Consider the following 6,381-nt stretch of genomic DNA (forward strand, 5'->3'; position numbering starts at 1 on the left):
TCCTCTCTCTTTCTCGTTGCTATGTCAGGCACCGCAAACGTATCTAGATAGCGCGGGTGCTAACGTGTTAATGAATTCACCCAGGCAACAGATGCGGACCGGAGAGCCCCTCCTCTTGTCCTCTTCTTCTCCTCGCCAGACTGCAGCCCGCCGCTCTTCGTCTTGTCGGACACCTCAGTCTTTTTTTTTCTGTAACAATCCGTTTCATTTCCAGCGGCCACCGCCACGGAGCCGCGTGTCCCGACGTATCTGGCCTCAGGTGCGCTTCAATTACGCGGCTGGATGCGCCCTCGGTGCGCGGCGGGGGGAAGGCGTCGCTACGCAGCCGAGACACGGGTTCATACACGAAACTGAAGATGTGTCTGTGAAGGTTGTCAGTCCTCCAGGTCATGGTTACACCTCCCCAAAAATATATATATATTAAAGAAAGGCAACAAGCTTCATTTAAGTATGAAGAACATGGTGGGGAAGTTTAAACATCATCAGAAACTCACATGATTAGTGTCTGTTGGGTCAAAGGTCAAATATGTCCTTTTATTACTATTCATATACTGAAGGGACACTTCATCATGACATGAGATAAGACTACAATACAAGGGACTGAGCACAAAGTGTGTATCTGTGAGCTTATGAAGACAAAACAACACGGTGCAAGAATGAGAGAACGTGCAAACAACACAATACAAGACAGGACAAAACACTTGTGAGAAAATGCATTTATAAAAAGACATTACACAAAAACAGAGAGCACTTATTGTATGCACTTATTTTATAATTCTTAGAAATATTGTGTATAGTTTGTTCCATTGTTCTTTTGTTATATATTATATAAGGCGTCGAGTGTGGATTTCTATCTATCTATCTATCTATCTATCTATCTATCTATCTATCTATCTATCTATCTATCTATCTATCATCCAATCAAAGCTTCAAGTTAAAATGTGTCTGTGAATATATATTAAAGAAAGAGAACAGGCTTCATCCAAGTAGCTTCTTCTGTTCTCAAGAACTTGATGGGGAATCGGGGATTTAAATATTATCAGAAACTCGTGATTAGCAGAAAATCATTATAAAGATGCTCATATATAGTACGTGCAGTACATAGTGAGATGAGACATGAAGGCATGAGACTAAGGACGATACAATTGCATGTGTGCACACTTATGAAGATAATGCAAACTGTGCAAGAATGAGAGAAAACAAAACACTAGACATCTGTTATTGAGGCAAAGATGTCCCATCAGTCAAGCACGGCGGCGGCAGCATCATGTTAAGGCTTTCGAAAGGACAATACGCCCTAAACATATTTCCAAAGTTGTGGCACAATAGATTAAAGTTAACAAAGTGAAGCTACTGGAGTTGCCACCATAACCTGCTGTAGTTTAGTTGTGGCCCTTTGGTTTGGACGGAGGTAAAGTGGAGTTAGAAAAGTAACAATGTCCAAAATTTTATAGTCAGCACTGAAAACAAGTTGAACATTAATACTGTGAAATCTCTTCCTGTTCACAAAGACGCTTTCATCTTCTGACGGTGCAGTTACAGGGGTGTGAAAAATTTAAATGTTTCAGATCATCACACAAATTTAAATATTAGTCAAAGCAAACACAAAATGCAATATTTAAATGAAGGTTTTTTTATTATTAAGAGAAAACAAAATCCAAACCTATGTGGCCCTGTGTGGAACTAACAGGGTGATAAAGAGCTCTGACCTCCTCCAGGGCTGTGGCCTTCGTTGTGCAGTTTGTATTCAGGCGAGACTTTTAAAGTCAGCACTTAGTCGATGAGTAAAAATTATACTTCCGTTAAACAGATATGTTAAATATTTCCACTAGTAAAAAACACATATATATTTTTTTATTTCTCTAGAGCCGGCGTATCAAAGCTGATGCGAAAAGACCAAATGGTGACATTCAGGGAGGAGACAGAGATGTCCTATGGGTTGAGGGGAGGGGCCTCTGTGGATCATCACATAGACACCTGATCAGTTTGGGATCCAGTGAATTTAGAGGCCAGGTCAACACCTTGTGCTGTTATTCATATATATTTTTTTAGTTGTTCCTTAAGCATTTTGTGTGTGTGTGTGTCTGTGTCAGGCTGCATCCTGCTGCCATCAAGGAGTGTGATCGCTATGGGGTGGGGGAGCGTCTGGTCTGGTCTAGGTTGGTGCTACATGTCTAAGTAATATCCACATGAATGAATAACAGGTCCAAAAGTTTCCCAGCAGAACAGTGAATTGTTACCAGATGATCAACGGCATTAATTTCAACTGTCAGTGGTCATAATGTTATGGCTGATTCATGTATGTCCCCAGCTCTGACAAAAAAAAAAAAAGAGAGCGCGACACCTAGTGGACAAATTAAGAATAGCAGTTATTTTTATAGCTTAAAGCTGAAACAGCTGCCCTGTGATAGACTGGAGACCTGTCCAGTGTTCACCCCCCCTCTGGTCCAGTGACAGCTGTGGTGGCCTCGTATGTTTGACACCCTCTGTTTTAAGAAAACAGGACCAACCACGAGGGCCCTTAATGGAAGGCAGGACCCTCCTGGATGCCACCAAACCTCTTCCTCAAAGGGTTTCCACCTTTGTCATGTGTCGGATGCCTGGGGCTGCAAGGGTCTCGACCTCTGATTCTTGACTCCCTGGCTCCAGGACAGTCCCCAGACTCAGTTTGAACTTATTATGTTATTAATGTTTGGGAATGTCCCTACTTTGTGTAGTATTATGATGTTAAAAAAAACTCTTATTATATTTGGTTGGACCACATTTAGCTTTGATTACAGCAGCATTCTCTGTGGTATTGTTTCATTAAGAAGCTTCTGAAATGTCACAAGATTTATTTCCATCCAGTGTTACATTATTATTATTATTATTTTTTTTTACTAAGGTCTTGTATTGATGGTGGGAGAGTCCGACCACTTCTCCAGCACATCCCAAAGATTCTCAATGGGGGTTCAGGTCTGGACTCTGCGGTGGCCAATCCATGTGTGAAAATGTTGATGAATCCTGGCATTGTCATCTTGGAATATACCCATATACCCTTTTCACAATAGAAAAAAATCCACTGATGTAATAACCTGGTCGTTCATACATTCAGGCAGTCAGCTGACCTCATTCTTTGGACATAATGTTGTTGAATCTGGATCTAAACAACTGCAGCAACCCCAGATCATAACACTGCCCCCTACAGGCTTGAACAGCAGACACTAGGGGTCATCACTTCATCTGCCTCTCTTCTTACCCTGATGCCCCATCAGTGTGGAACAATAAGGTAAATCACATGGCCTTCTTCCATTGCTTCAGAGTCTTTATGCTCCCTAGCAAATTGAAGCCTTTTTTTCTGGTTAGCCTCACTGATTAGTGGTTTTCTTAAGGCTACACAGCTGTTCAGTCCCAATCCCTTGAGTTCCCTTCACATTGTACATGAGGAAATGCTCTTACTTTCACTCTTAAACATGAATTCTACTGTTGTGCTATTTCGATTTTATTTCACCAAACGTTTAAGTGATCACTGATTATTTCTTCCTGTAAGACGATGGTTCCCCACTATCGTTCCAGTTTTTAATAATGCAACGTTGGACAGTTCTTAACCCAGTTTTAGTCATTTCTGCTTCAGTCTCCTTCTCTGCTTGATGCATACCAATGATTTGACCCTTCTCAAACAGAGAACATCTTTTCCACGGCCACGAGATGCGTCTCTCCACATGGTTGTTTAAGAAATTTAAGGAGGTACTCATTGCATCAGTTGGGGTTAAATGACTTGTTGCCAGCTGAAAGTTAATCACCCATGCAGTAATTATCCAACAGGACAATTTGTCCAGGCTGTGTATATTCTAGTTATGAACTGAAATGTGTAGATGTGCACATTTTAAGGTGTTCACATGGTGTAAGAATCCATTCACACACAGAGGTCCGTTTTCAGAAGGTTAGTTAACCTAATGAACTCTGAGAATCGTCAGCCTGAAGACTGGGATCCACGGACGTCTCCAGAGAAAGACTTTCTCTCATGTTATTGTCTTTAACTGCCACGATCTTCAGGTGTCATTTGTGGCTCTTTCTTACCTTTAATTTTACGCAAATTAAATACACGAACAGGTGACGGCCTCTTTGCTCTTGCAATATGTTCTTTTTCTTTACCTTCTAAACCACTGGTGGAAGCATTTTAAGCCTTCTCCCTCTTTTATTCCTATTTTGGTACCGGTCTGAGTGACTCACCGCTATCCTTTTTGTTGGTTTGCTCTTTTTGACAAACTCTAATCTGGCCCTTTTTATTCCTAAGCCTTATGAATGATTTAAATAAACCCTCAGGGGATTTGCTTTGTTCGTTTCAGGAGTTAAATCGGAGTAACTTCAGGTGAAGGCTGGTGTGTAGCATTTTTCTAACACAAAAACTTTATCAAGTCTAATAATGTGGAAATGTAAAACGTAATTTGTCAAACTTTTATTTTCCAAAACGTAAATGTTGCATTTCACTGTGAACGCCTGATTAAATGTCATTCAGTAACCTTCTTGGAGTTGCTCGTACTTCATTTGTATTGAACGAGTTCACGTCATGACACGCATATTAAATGCAGCACTATAATTTTTTTTTTAAAGGATGTGTGCCAATATAAATGATACCAGTGGCTCCAATTGTTAAACAGAGATTCACCATTCGTATTTTAGCCGTTACTCATGCAGAGCAGTTGACGTCATAGCTGAATTTTTACCGTTGTGTTTATGGTCACCATGTTGGAAAATAAGTGGTCAGAGTCCTGCTTTAACCTGCCTTGAATATCCTGCGCAGTAAAAAATAGAAAATAAGCCTGCAATCAGCAATAAAAGTGGACAATAAATGTGTGTGCTGTGTACTCAGAGCTATTCTACAGTTGCACAAGACTAAATTTTTGATTATCAATATATAGTGAGCTTCAGGTTCAAATTTTGGGAGATAATTTAAGTTCGTCCCATTTGCTGGTTAAATAGCTTCAGCAACAGACTTCTCCAACCAAAATGCAGCACAGAACAGGGCAGGATGTCATTCCCGCCTGTGGTTATCAAACTTTATAACTCCTCACGCTGAGTGTAACCGTTTCATCTCTGCAAACTGTGGATATTTGCGTAATATGTAGTTTTTTATGAATATTACATCTTGTATTTGTCTCCTTGCAGCCGTCACTTTATGGAAGCAACAACTATTTACCTGATGAATGGTTTCTGTCTTTTTTAGGTAGTTAATATAACAGCCCACGTCACTGTGACGTCACACCAATGGCTGGACTTCGGTTGAACGCAATTAAAAAACTGGACTGAGACAATCATTAACAACTGTTTGTAGCTCACCCTTGATATCAGGTTAATCAAAGATTAACATGTAGTGCATCATCAGTTTCAGCCTGTATAACGTTATGGGTAAATTGTGACTTAAATGACCTTAAGTTAATCATTATTTTCGGGATTCTTGTTACATGTTAATGCCAATGCTAACCGCTAGGCTAGCTAACGCAACGTTAGTAAAGCTGTTTGTTTCAGGGGTGTCTAGTTGCATTTACTAGTTACCCTCCACAGTGGTTCCCACTTACTTCTTGTAATATATTTCACTTGATAAAGACCCACCAGACTTCGTCCCCGCTGTGTCCTCCTTCGATCAAATCGTCCATCCAGTGAATGAGATCAGTGATGATACGTTTTTCTCGTCCATTTTCTTGCCAAAACAACCCCTTGAAATATGCTAACCAGCGCTTACAGGCTACAGTGTTTGAGATGTTTTGCTTCCAGCTAAGCCCCGCCCCTAAATAACGTCCCATTGTTTACAAACCGTTACAAACCAGACATAATGGCGACCACCAGTTGCCATGCCAACCGCTACGTAAAGCAGTTGCACTGGAGCTGTAAAAACGTTTAAAAAACAAATAAAAAAACAAACAAACAAACAGACAGGCAAATGGATCTTTAGTAAGTGTGATTGGGTCATGATAGTGGATCGTACCGATCAGACTCTGGCTCCAAAAGTCGCAAGATGGCGGCGCCCGTATCCCCAAGAAAATGGTGTCAGTTTGGATTGTGGGGACACGTTGTCCAAATTTATATACAGTCCACGGTTTTAACCCCACATTTTAAAGACCGGTGGGGTTAAATTTCTGCCTTGTTCCCACCTCTAATCTAACAACGAGCTCCATTTTGACTCAAATCAACGCATGTTTAACCCTTTATATAAAATAAAATAACCAATTAAGGGCAAGGAACCATATGGTAAAGTCACTGTGCCCTATAAACGGCTTTAAAGAATATTTTATATAATTGAATTTGTTTGCCATTACTTACATTCTTTGTACTTGACATCAGGTTTTATTAATATGCAGTATAATTTGTGGTATTTTCATTCAATTTGAAGTCAGAGCCTTG

This window comes from Mugil cephalus, chromosome 5, assembly GCF_022458985.1.
Source record: "Mugil cephalus isolate CIBA_MC_2020 chromosome 5, CIBA_Mcephalus_1.1, whole genome shotgun sequence".
Taxonomy (NCBI): Eukaryota; Metazoa; Chordata; class Actinopteri; order Mugiliformes; family Mugilidae; genus Mugil; species Mugil cephalus.